The 13,005-nt window shown below is 43.0% G+C and overlaps 1 protein-coding gene across 4 annotated transcripts in view; it reads right to left on the minus strand.

Moving 5' to 3' along the window:
• Positions 1 to 13,005, minus strand: part of yrk (Yes-related kinase) — a 294,154-nt gene that overhangs the window by 121,460 nt on the left and 159,689 nt on the right. For 2 of the 4 annotated variants that reach the window (XM_080211585.1, XM_080211584.1), the window contains one exon: positions 4,839 to 4,939. The exons of the other annotated variants lie outside the window; for them this stretch is intronic. The gene's annotated coding sequence lies outside the window, so the exon portion shown is untranslated. The remainder of the gene's footprint in view (positions 1 to 4,838; positions 4,940 to 13,005) is intronic. 4 annotated transcript variants of the gene reach the window in all.

The raw sequence follows: 13,005 nt of genomic DNA on the forward strand, positions 1-13,005 counted from the left end.
TAGTAAGAAGTCTCACAACACCAGGTTAAAATCCAAAAGGTTTATTTGGTAGCACAAGCCGCTAGCTTTCGGAGAACTGCCCCTTCATCGGGTAAGTGGGAGTTCTGTTCTCAAACAGGGCACATAATGACACAAACTCAGTTTACAGAATAATGGTTGGAATGCGATCGCAGCAGCATTTACTGACAGGTTCTCACAGAAATAGCAGCAAGTTATGTGAGAAACCTGATGCTTCTGCAGAGATTAGCAACCATTCAGGGAGGGACAAAACAGGTGGGCAAAGAGCAACAAACAAGACAAAGACAAAATGTATTTAACAAGATTTTGCAGTTTTCATTCAGTAGGAAAAATAAGGCTGAATTTTATCTCATTGATAATTTTAACTCTTCACAAATTCTGAATTTGCATTCAGACTTTTTGTGGAATTATTTCCAAGAAGAATTTCCTCCCGTAAAAATATCTTAAAATAAAGATGCTTTGGGAAGATTTTTCCCCATTCTCCTCCTAGATAGGTTTTATTTTTCCTTCAGTGGTGTGCTACATAATGACACCAATCACTGCATCTTATTTATACAATTATCAAAACATTTCAACTGTCACCAAATGGCCCACAGGAGCACATTCACCTCTCAGTCAGGATATTCCGGGTTCCTGAGCATAAATTACGAGGCTGAAACTCTGGTACAGTACTGAAAGACTGCTAATTGTCAGAGGTATCGGGCTGCATTTAATACCATTGGAAATTGGAGCAGGACTAGGCTATTCAACACTTGGAGCCCGTTCCACTATTTACTACAGTCATGGCTGATCTAACACTCACTAAGTCCACTTTCCTGCCCTATTTTTATAACCCTTAATTCCCCTACTGGTTTTATTTATTCATTTCACAGGATATGAGTGTCGCTGGCTGGGCCGGCATTTAATATCCACCCCCAACTACCCTCCATTTCAGAGGGTCTTTGAGTCAACCACATTGCTGTGGATTGAGAGTCACTCATAGACCAGACCAGGTAAGGATGGCAGATTTCCCTCCCTCAAGGACATAAATGAACTGGTAGGTTTTTATGACAATTGACAATGGTCATCATTAGACTTTTAATTCCAGATTTTTACTGATTTCAAATTTCACAATCTGCATGGCAGGATTCGAACCTGAGTCCCCAGAACTTGTCCTGGGTCTCGCGATTACTGCGCCCCTAAAAACATATTGTTCTCAGCCCTGAAAATGTTCATTCTCGGTGTCCACACTTCCTGAGGTAAAGAATCCAAAGATTCTTTGAAAGAAGAAATTCTCCCTCAAATCCAAATCTCTGCATTCAAATAATAATCCACTTTTTCACATTTTTCTTCCAAAATAAACAATCTCACATTTTCCCACATTGAATTCCATTTGCCACTTTTCTGCCCACTCGTTTATCCTGTCAATATTTCCCTGTGAATTATTTATATCGTTCCTATAACCTGCCTTCCCTTTGTATCATCCACAAATTTGGCCACAGTACACGCTGTTCCTTCCTCCAAATCATTAATATATATAGAGTGAAGAGGTGTGGTTCCAGCACTGATCCTTGTGGCACTCACCTGGTTACTGCCACCCAACCTGAGAAAGACCTCCTTATCGCTATTTGCAGCTTTTGGTTAGTTAGCCAATCCTGTATCCGGACCAGAATATTACCTCCAACACTATAAGCTCCTTTCTTGAGAAATAGCCTTTTGTGTGGCATCTTTTGCAATGCCTTTTGAAAATCCAAATATACAACAACTACTGGTTCTCCTCTTATCTACTCCACTGATACCTCCTTAAAGAACTTTGAGGAGGTATCAGTAGGGTATAATAGAGTGTAATAAAGTATCAGTATAATAAATTTGTCAGACATAATTTCACCTTTATGAAGCCACGCTGACTCCGCTTAATCAGGTTGTAACTTTCCAAATGCACTGCTATTCTCTCCTTAATAATCTCTCCACTATCGATTCTAATAATTTCCAATAACTGAAGTAAAACTAACTGCCCTCTTGGCTCCTGCACTTTGCCTCCTTCCCTTTTTGAACAATCTTTGAATTAAACCTGACTACATTAAGTTAGAAGATACTCTGTGTGAATTTTGCCACATGAAGAGCTCGGCTGCATCCAATTTTAACATTCTAACTACAGAATGTTAAATTACCAAATTACACACAGGTTCAAATATTTCGCTTGATGTATGACTGCGGATGCGATGTAACTGATAACCGAGAAATTTCAATCTCCCCTTTCCTCCTCCTATCAGCAGGAGGTGGAATAATATGCGAAGTCCATGTTGCCTTTGCTGTAGAGCACTCTTTGATGTACAGACAGTGTTAATTAAAGAGTAATGTCTGTAAACCCACCAGACTGACCTTTGCAAACTGTTTGGCAGGATGCCCTGATGATGCGTTTATTCGGCTAAGGTTTAAAATGACAACCGGTCTAGTAAAGAATAATAATTAGTAAAGAAAGTCGAACTGTCTCGCTCCAAGTTGCACCTATGGATTAACCTCAGCTACAGGGCAATTCGCTTCACAAAATATCGAATATTCTTACGCTCTTGTCATCATTCAATCACTTGTTATTTCCAGCCTTGAGTACATGGACTGTCTCCGTATGAGGTTGTTAGACAGAGTATTCTCAGAATGTAAGTCTGGCAATGTTAACCTGACGAATTCACCTGACGAAGAGGGAAACCTCGAAAGCTTGTGAGTCTATTATCAGATAAATCGGTTGGACTAAAACCTGGTGTTGTCAGACTTTTTACAATGTTAATCCAAGCAGGCTTCCTCTCCTGCCCCATATCTGTACCATGTTAATCCAGTAAGAAGACTCACAAAACCAGGTTAAAGTCCAACAGGTTTATTTGATAGCAAAAGCCACTAGCTTTTGGAGCACTGCCTCTTTGTCAGATGAGTGGCAGTTCTATTCACAAACAGGGTATATAAAGACACAATCTCAATTTACAAAATAATGGTTGGAATATGAATCTTTACAGGTAACCAAGTCTTAAAGATACAGATAATGTGAGTGGAGAGAGCATTAAGCACAGGTTAAAGAGATATGTATTGTTTCCAGACAGGACTGTTAGTGAGATTTTGCAAGCCCAGGCAAGTCGTTATGGGGTTTACGGATAGAGCGACATGAACCCAAGATCCCGGTTGAGACTGTCCTCATGTGTGCTATCAGTCTCTGCTCAGCGACTCTGCGTTGTCGTGCGTCCTGAAGGCCGCCTTGGAGAACGCTTACCCAAAGATCAGAGGTTGAATGCCCGTGACTGCTCAAGTGTTCGCCAACAGGAAGAGAATAGTCTTGCCTGGTGATTGTCTAGTGGTGTTCGTTCATCCATTGTCGTAGTGTCTGCATGGTCTCCCCAATGCCTCGGGACGTCCTTTCCTGCAGCGTATCAGGTAGACAACTCTGGCCGAGTTGCAAGAGTACGTACTGTGTACCTGGTGGATGGTGTTCTCACGTGAGATGATGGCATCCGTGTCGGTGATCCAGCATGTCTTGCAGAGGTTGCTGTGGCAAGGCTGTGTGGTCATGGTCACCCTAAACACGTTAAAGAAGCCATCCCCTATGGACAAGCCCTCCGTATACACAGGATCTGCTCAGATGAGGAGGATCGCAACAGACATCTCCAGACACTGAAAGATGCCCTCATAAGAACAGGATATGGCACTTGACCCATCGACCGACAGTTCTGACGCACCACAGCGAAAAACTGCACCCATCTCCTCAGAAGCCAAACATGGGACACGCTGGACAGAGTTCCCTTCGTCGTCCAGTACTTCCCCAGAGTGGAGAAGCTACGACATCTTCCCTGGAGTCTTCAACATATCATTGATGAAGATGAACATCTCGCCAGGGCCATCCCCACACCCCCACTTCTTGCCTTCAAACAACCGAACAACCTCAAACAGACCATTGTTCACAGCAAACTACCCAGCCTTCAGGAGAACAGTGACCACAACACCACACAACCCTGCCACAGCAACCTCTGCAAGACATGCCGGATCATTGACACAGATGCCATCATCTCATGTGAGAATACCATCCACCAGGTACACGGTACATACTCTTGCAACTTGGCCGACATTGTCTACCTGATAGGCTGCAGGAAAGGATGTCCCGAGGCCATGCAGACACTACAACAATGAACACCACTTGACAATCACCAGGCAAGACTGTTCCCTTCCTGTTGGTGAACACTTCAGCGGTCACGGGCATTGGGCCTCTGATCTTCAGGTAAGCATTCTCCAAGGCGGCCTTCACGACACACAACAACGCAGGGTCGCTGAGTACAGACTGATAGCCAAGTTCTGCACACATGGGGACGGTCTCAATTGGGATCTTGGGTTCATGATGCACTATCTGTAACCCCCGTGACTTGCCTGTGCTTGCAAAACCTCACTAATTGTCCTGTCTGGAGACAATACACATCTCTTTAATCTGTGCTTAACCCTCTCTCCACTCACACTGTCTGTACCTTTAAGATTTGATTATCTGTAAAGACTTGCATTCCAATCATTATTTTGTAAATTGAGTTTGTGCCTTTATACGCCCTGTTTGTGAACAGAACTCCCACTTATCTGACGAAGGGGCAGCGTTCTGAAAGCTAATGGATTTTGCTCCCAAATAAACCTGTTGGACTTTAACCTGGTGTTGTGAGTCTTCTGACTGTGTTTACCCCAGTCCAACACTGGCATCTCCACATCATGACTACCATGTTAATCCTCTCCTGTCCCATATGTGTGTCATATATGATTTCCGACATGTTGGTAATCACAGCTTCACAATTACACCAGTACCAATCAAACTTCTGCATTACCTGATTGGCCAGAGGATAAACTTCTGTTAGTTGTACACGTTCATCACACTGAAGAGAAATTTCGGCACATCTGCACTGATGGACGGGTTAAACTGGAACAGCTGTAATGATATTTATGCTCCATTAGATTAAAAGAAAGACTTGTGTCTGTACAGCACCTTTTGCAACGTCAGGCCATCCTCAGATGCTTTACAGCCAATTGAATACTTTTGAAGTGTAGTCATTGTTGTTATGTAGGAAATGCAGCAATCATTCGGCGCACAGCAAGATCCCACAAACAGCAACGTGACAATGACCAATCTGCTTTGAGATGTTGGGTTAAGTTCAGTGAAGACACCAGAGAGAAGTCCCTGTGAGGACACAGGGTCTGCATTTGATGCCTCATCCAGAAGATGGCCCCCCTGACAGTGCAGCGCTCCTTCAGCACTGCATTGGGGTATCTGCCTGGATTTTACACTCAGGTCCCTGCAGCAGGATTTGAACCCACAGCACCGTGATCTAGAGAGTCCTATCCACTGAGACACAGCACAAAAGGAAGCTCAGTTATAGTTCCACCCCTGTGGAGACAGCAAACCGATTGATCAGAATAATCCAAGCTGAATGTAGCAGGGCCTGCGGGGTTCCCATGCTCCAGTTCATGCACTGGGAGATATTAAATGATTTTTTTTTCTCCAATAGGCAGGAAACAGCAGGTGACTTGCATTAGCTGTTTATATCTCCTGCTGCCGATCTCCCAACGCAGCCAGCAGCAGGAATGAATCCTTACAGCAGCAAGACTGCACTCTGTAAAAGCTAACGGGAATAAATATCTCATCCTTTACAATTAAATCCTAGCTGCACTTCGACAGCATGTCCACTACTAATGTTAGATTTACAATTGATTCTGGGCCATTCCAATGCATGGAACAGCAGACAGTAACAATAGGGATAGACATTTATACAAACAGTTACAGTTTAAAACTAATACAGCTCTATATTGAGGAGCCATTCTACACACCATGAGAAAATGTTGCATGCTGCAGGCACTGATAACTACCTGAGCCACTTCACTGATGTCCAGGCTCTGTGTCTGAGATACAATTACAGAGAAGCTACACTCCTCGTGCATGTGTAGTGTGTAACGTTGCAGCTCCTGCCTCTCTATCTAAAGCTGTTGCTTTTCAAGTTTTGTTTGTGTTTCTCTCCTGTCATGTTTGTCTTTGCTTTTGTCTGTTCTCAATCCTGCAAAATTACAACACCGGGTCTGCGATTTGCAGCATCATTGCGGGTGGACTGCCTGACTGTCCTTATTTGATTTATCATTGTCACATGTATTGGGATACAGCGAAAAGTATTGTTTCTTGCGCACTATACAGACAAAGCATACCGTTCACAGAGAAGGAAAGAAGGTGCAGAATGTAGTGTTACAGTCATAGCTAGGGTGTAGAGAAAGATCAAGGTAGGTCCATTCAAAAGTCTGGTGGCAGCAGGGAAGAAGCTCGTTTTGAGTCGATTGGTACGTGACCTCAGGCTTTTGTATCTTTTTCCCGACAGAGGAAGGTAGAAGAGAGAATGTCCGGGGTGTGTGGGGTCCTCAATTATGCTGGCTGCTTTGCCGAGGCAGCGGGAAGTGTAGACAGAGTCAATGGATGGGAGGTTGATGGATTGGGCTACATTCACAACCTTTTGTAGTTCCTTGCAGTCTTGGGCAGAGCAGGATACCTGGACACTGCAGAATACAATCATCTAATTTATTTAAAGCTATCTGTGGATAATGTATAACACGGGACTGTTTTATTGATTCAAATGTCCAAGATGTGATGATATCTAACCAGCACATAACTCTAATTTGGAAATGTTATCTGTTTTGATCTAGTGGTGCCCCTACTTCTTGAGATCTTGATAATGTTCTGGTGGTTCTGTTTGCTATCAACATCAGCCAGAAACTATCTAGAGCAGCATCTTCCTTAATGTACTGGTCACATGTATTTCTCAACATCAGCTTAGAATGGCCATCTGATTTTTATTTTGTTGCTTTTAAAGACTTCTGAAGGCTTTCTGTAAATATACAAGAAGAAAAAGCAACATCTGGTCAGCATAAGAACTGAATTAAATGATTAAATATTGTTGGTTGTGTTCCCATGCAAAAATCGTGATCCAATTAAAAGTGCTTCAGATTTAGTGTTACCTGTCCCATTCAAAATTGAGAGTTGGTGGGCAGGGGCAGGTGAACAAAAGAGTTTGTTCGTAGAGCTGACTTTTTTCTCTTCATGTTTCCTGTTGCACAAACTACACTTGTGAACTATTACTTTGCTGAAGAAATTCTCTCCATTTCAGTGTCCTTATTTTGAATCAGTGCAAACCCTCTGAACTTCTGCATTCTATACAAGTTTCTAACTAACAAACTCTTTCACAATCTCAAAAATAATCTCTTGGCTGTCTTTTTGTCAAAGAAAACTCTCAAGATCTCAATCAATTTTCATAGTTCTGTCTTTTATAATTATTATCTTGCAGTCCTCTGCTAAAAAGAGGATATTTGGTTTTTGAGTAAGGAAGTTGAAACTGGCCATGGTTTTCTTATCAGTTCAGTTGGTGATTGCTCAATATCCATGGGGACATAAGAACATAAGAAATAGGAGCAGGAGTAGGCCATCTAGCCCTTCGAGCCTGCCCCGCCATTCAATAAGATCATGGCTGATCTGTCGTGGCTCAGTTCCACATTCCCGCCCTCTCCCCATAACCCTTAATCCCCTCTCTTATCAAGAACCCATCAACCCGCTTCTTAAAAATATTTAGCGAGGCAGCCTCCACCACTTCAATGGGCAGAGAATTCCAGAGATTCACCACCCTTTGAGTGAAGAAGTTCCTCCTCAACTCCGTTCTAAACCGCCTCCCCTTTATCTTGAGGCTGTGCCCCCTAGTCCTACTGTCTTTTTTGAGCGGGAAGAGTCTCTCCACCTCTATCCTATCCATCCCATTCATCATCTTATACGTCTCAATGAGATCTCCCCTCATTCTTCTAAACTCTAACGAGTACAAGCCTAGTTTATTCAGCCTCTCCTCATAGCTCAATCCCCTCAACTCTGGTATCAGCCTAGTAAACCTCCTCTGCACTCCCTCCAGGGCCAAAATATCCTTGCGCAGGTGCGGCGCCCAAAACTGCACACAGTACTCCAGCTGCGGCCTCACCAATGCCCTATACAGCTGCAGCAAGACCTCCCTACTTTTATATTCAATCCCCCTTGCTATGAAGGCCAGCATCCCATTCGCCGTCCTGACCACCTGCTGCACCTGCAGGCTGGGTTTTTGCGACTCATGCACAAGGACCCCGAGGTCCCTCTGCACCGTCGCCTGCTGCAGTTTTTCGCCACGTAAGTAATAGTCCTTCCTACCATTCTTCCTACCAAAGTGGACCACCTCACACTTGCCAACATTAAATTCCATTTGCCATTTCCTGGCCCATTCGCCCAGCCTATCTAGATCCTTCTGCAGACTCTCCACACCCTCCGCACAATTTGCCTTTCCCCCAATCTTGGTGTCATCAGCAAATTTCGACACCCTGCACTCGGTTCCCTCCTCCAGATCATCTATATAAATGGTAAATAGCTGAGGCCCCAGCACCGACCCCTGGGGCACCCCACTAGTCACCATCCGCCAATCCGAATAGCACCCATTGACCCCCACTCTCTGCCTCCTATTTGACAACCAATCCTCTATCCACGCTAACACCCTACCCCCAACTCCATGTCCCCTGACCTTCTGCAATAACCTCTTGTGAGGTACTTTGTCAAACGCCTTCTGAAAATCCAGAAAGACCACATCCACCGGCTCTCCTCTATCCACTGCCCTAGACACATCCTCATAGAACTCCAGTAAATTTGTCAGACACGACTTCCCTTTAATGAAACCGTGTTGCGTCTGCCCTATCAAGCAATTCCCTTCAAGATGCCTCGCAATTTCCTCCTTAATGACGGATTCTAACATTTTACCTACCACAGACGTTAAACTAACCGGCCTATAATTCCCAAACTTTTGCCTGGCACCCTTCTTAAACAACGGCGTAACATTAGCCGTTTTCCAATCTTCCGGCACTTCCCCGGAATCCAGCGACGTTTGGAAAATAACCACCAAGGCATCCACTATAACCTAGATGTCTGGCTTTGCTGGTGCACAAGATTGGAAGTAGCAAAATGAACCCATATCTTCAGTTACTTGAATCATTTAATATTTTAAGAGTTTTGCTCCAAAATGACATGTGAAGAAAGTACAATTATCTGTTTTTAACTTACAAGGGAATCATTCCCAACTCACATAACCGACTGCATTTTCGAAGTCAACAAACTGGCTGAACAGTAAATAATTGCTTCAGGAACTGGATTAGTTGTATCCTCAGGAAGGAACAGCTGAACATCTATTGCCCTGGTAGAAACTCCAGTTAGCAAACTGTCAGCAACAGAGCACCAATATTTTCAACTCTGATGCTAACTGTCGGGAATGCATAGGAATAATCCTCCAAGCCTTTTTCCAAACCAACAGCATTTGCTAAAGCCGGGTTCTGACCACAGATTTGAGGGAGGGTCTCAAGGGGTCTGCCAAAAACAACCAGAGAAAGTGCAGCACGTGGGCCGTATGCCCTCCACCCACATCTCGCTCGCTCAAGATAAAGGGGAGGCGGTTTAGAACGGAGTTGAGGAGGAACTTCTTCACTCAAAGGGTGGTGAATCTCTGGAATTCTCTGCCCGTTGAAGTGGTGGAGGCTGCCTCGCTAAATATTTTTAAGAAGCGCGTTGATGGGTTCTTGATAAGAGAGGGGATTAAGGGTTATGGGGAGAGGGCGGGAAAGTGGAACTGAGCCACGACAGATCAGCCATGATCTTATTGAATGGCGGGGCAGGCTCGAAGGGCTAGATGGCCTACTCCTGCTCCTATTTCTTTTATGTTCTTATGTTCAAGTGAAGTTTCAAGCCCATACTTGAGTACGATGAGCAATCAATTCAACCAATGGCCAGTAACTGAGTTTCACACAAGCGTAAAACACATCACTGGCACAGAATTTCTACATTTCAGAAACAGGCCATTCAGCCCATCATGTTTGTACCAACTTACTGGGTAATTTACTAACAGCCTTTTCCTGCCTGCTCCCCATAACCCTGCACATTGTTCAAACAACAGTGTAACCCGCTTTTGAAAGCCTTCATTGAAAATCCCATCAATTCTATCCGGAACCCTCAAGATTTTTAATACTTTTATCAAATCTTCTCTCAGCCTTTCTCTCTCTAAGGAGTACAGTCCTAACTTCTCCAATCTATCTTCATAACTCAAGTCTCACACCCTGGAACCATTCTCATGAATCTTTTCTGCACTCTCCCAATTGACTTCCGAAAGTGTGGTGCCCAAAGCTGAATGGAACACTCTCAGTGAGACTTATTCAAGTTCAAGCCAGCCTCCTTCTCCCTGTACCCTATGCCACTATTAATAAAAGCCAGGAAACTGCTGAGTTTTTGTTTATAAGAAGCCTCACAACACCAGGTTAAAGTTCAACAGGATTATTTGGTAGCTCAAGCCACAAACTTTCAGAGCACTTTTTAAATAACCTGTCTCTCAATCTATCCTGTCACTTTCAATGATTTATTCACACATACCCCCAGGACCACCTGCTCCTGTACCCACTTTAAAGTTGTACCTTTCATTTTATATTGTTCCTCCTACCAAAGAGAATCACTTCACATTTCTCCCCAGTGAATTGTACCTGCCACCTGCTCACCCTCTCCATCAACTTTTTATGTCCTTTTGAAGATCTGCTCTCAAGTTTTGTATCGTCCACAAATTTTGAAATTGTTCCCTGTACACCAAGGTCAGGAACAAATATCAGGAAAAATAAGGATCCCAACACTGACCCCTGCAGAATTACATTACAAACCGTCCTCCAACCCAAAAAACATCCATTAAGCATGATCCTATTTCCTGTCACTCAGCCAATTTTGTAACCACGTTGCTACTGTCCCTTTTATTCCATGAGCTATAACTTTTCTCACAAATCCTGTATCAGTTGTCTTTTAGAAGTCCAAATACATCACATCAACAGCATTGCCCTCATCAATCCTCACTGACACTTCTTCAAAAATCTCAAGTAAGTTAGTTAAATGCGATTTTCCCTTAAGAAATCTGTGCTGGCTTTCCTTAATCAACAAACATTTGTCCATGTAACTATTAATTTTGTCCCAAATTATTGTTTCTAGAAGTTTCCACATCACTGAAGTTAAACTGGCTGGCCTGTAGTCGTTGGGCTTATCATTACGTCCTTTTTTGAATAAGGATGTAACAACTTATCGAGGAGGCAATGGCCTAGTGATATTATTACCAGACTATTAATCCAGAAACTCAGCTAATGTTCTGGGGACCCGGGTTCGAATCCCGCCATGGCAGACGGTGGAATTTGAATTCAATAAAAAATATCTGGAATTAAGAATCTACTGATGACCATGAAACCATTGTTGATTATTGGAAAAATCCATCTGGTTTACTAATGTCCTTTAGGGAAGGGAATCTGCCTCCTTAACTGGTCTGGCCTACAGGTGACTCCAGAGCCACAGTGATGTGGTTGACTCTCAACTGCCCTCCAAGGGCAACTAGGGATGGGCAATAAATGCTGGCCAGCCAGCAACACCCATGTCCCACAAATGAATAAGAAAAAACGGCAACTACATCCCTCACCAAATTCCCAGCGAGGGCCACAAGTTTTACATTAGGTGAATAAACCAAATATAGTCATAAATATATATGGTCAACTGTAGAACAGGAAAGGGAAATTATCTATCAGATGATGAGTTTTGTTTTATAACTGTTAAAGAGCATGATGGATATGTTAGACAAAGTTCCCAGATAAAGGAGCTCTATTCTTTAACCCAAAAACTGTGGAATTATTTTGTAACAATGTTACAATTTGCATAAATTAGAAACTGAAGCGAAGTGATGTAGCCACTTAGCTGATCTTGGTGCACTGTATTTCATATGTATCCGAATTTAAATACATTCTATTTTCCCTTGAATGAACTGTTAACTTCTTACAAAACTATGTTAATTATTAAGGAGAATTTTCCACAGAAGTCAGTAAAACTCAGGTTATCTGGAATATTTTAAACAACCTGAAGCCATTGTCAACTGTCATAAAAACCCATCTTGTTCACTAATGTCCTTCAGGGAAGGAAATCTGCCGTCCTCACCCGGTCTGGCCTACATGTGACTCCAGACCCACAGCAATGTGGTTGAATGCCTCTGAAATGGGAGGCAGTTAGGGATGGGCAATAAATGCTGGCCCATCCAGCGATGCCCATAAATTAATTTTAAAAAACATTCAACAACAGAACAAGTATATTGAGCAACATTAACCAGTTGTGACAAGGCTTAAAACAAAACAGAATATTGTAATGAAGATTTAGCTATATATTTCTTCTGTATTTTCCCTTCTATATTTTTAAGCATATCATTCTACACCCGATCTTAAACTAACTTTCTTCCGCTTCCTTCATGAAAACCCCTGTTGCTATTCTTGACAAGTTTATCTGACTGCAGGGCTGGTAACCAAGGATATAGACAGCATTAAGAATACTCCATCTTGCTGAGAAAAGTCTCAATAAGCTGACTCCACCTGCAGGTAAAAGAAAAAGCCCTCGTTCATTGTTGGGATTCTTTTTGGGAAGCACACTTTCTCCAGGTGTTCATCTCACTTTTATCAATATTCTAATCTTCCATGTTGAATTTGAGCAGACAGTCATGTGTACAAACTGGGAGGCAACACTTGTTCCTCCAATTGCTGATTCTGTTTGCAGTGACTGAACTGAGATCAGCAACTCAAAGTTTTAAAGTTTATTTATTTACCAGAATGATAGGGAGTGGGATAGCTTGATCATGGTTTCGGACATAGCTCAGCAAAACATCAAGGGTCGGAGAGCCTGGACTGTGCTGTACTGTTCAACATTCTATTAATCATTGTCACAAGTAGGCTTACATTAACACTGCAATGAAGTTACTGTGTAAATCCCGTAGTTGCCACACTCCGGCGCCTGTTTGAGGGACAATTTAGCATGGCCAATGCACCTAATCAGCATGTCTTTTGGACCGTGGGAGGAAATCAGAGCACCAGAGGAAACTCACACAGACACGGACAGAACATGCAGACTCCAGACAG

The sequence above is a fragment of the Carcharhinus amblyrhynchos genome, chromosome 24 (genome assembly GCF_965287045.1).
Source record: "Carcharhinus amblyrhynchos chromosome 24, sCarAmb.v2.hapA, whole genome shotgun sequence".
Classification (NCBI taxonomy): domain Eukaryota; kingdom Metazoa; phylum Chordata; class Chondrichthyes; order Carcharhiniformes; family Carcharhinidae; genus Carcharhinus; species Carcharhinus amblyrhynchos.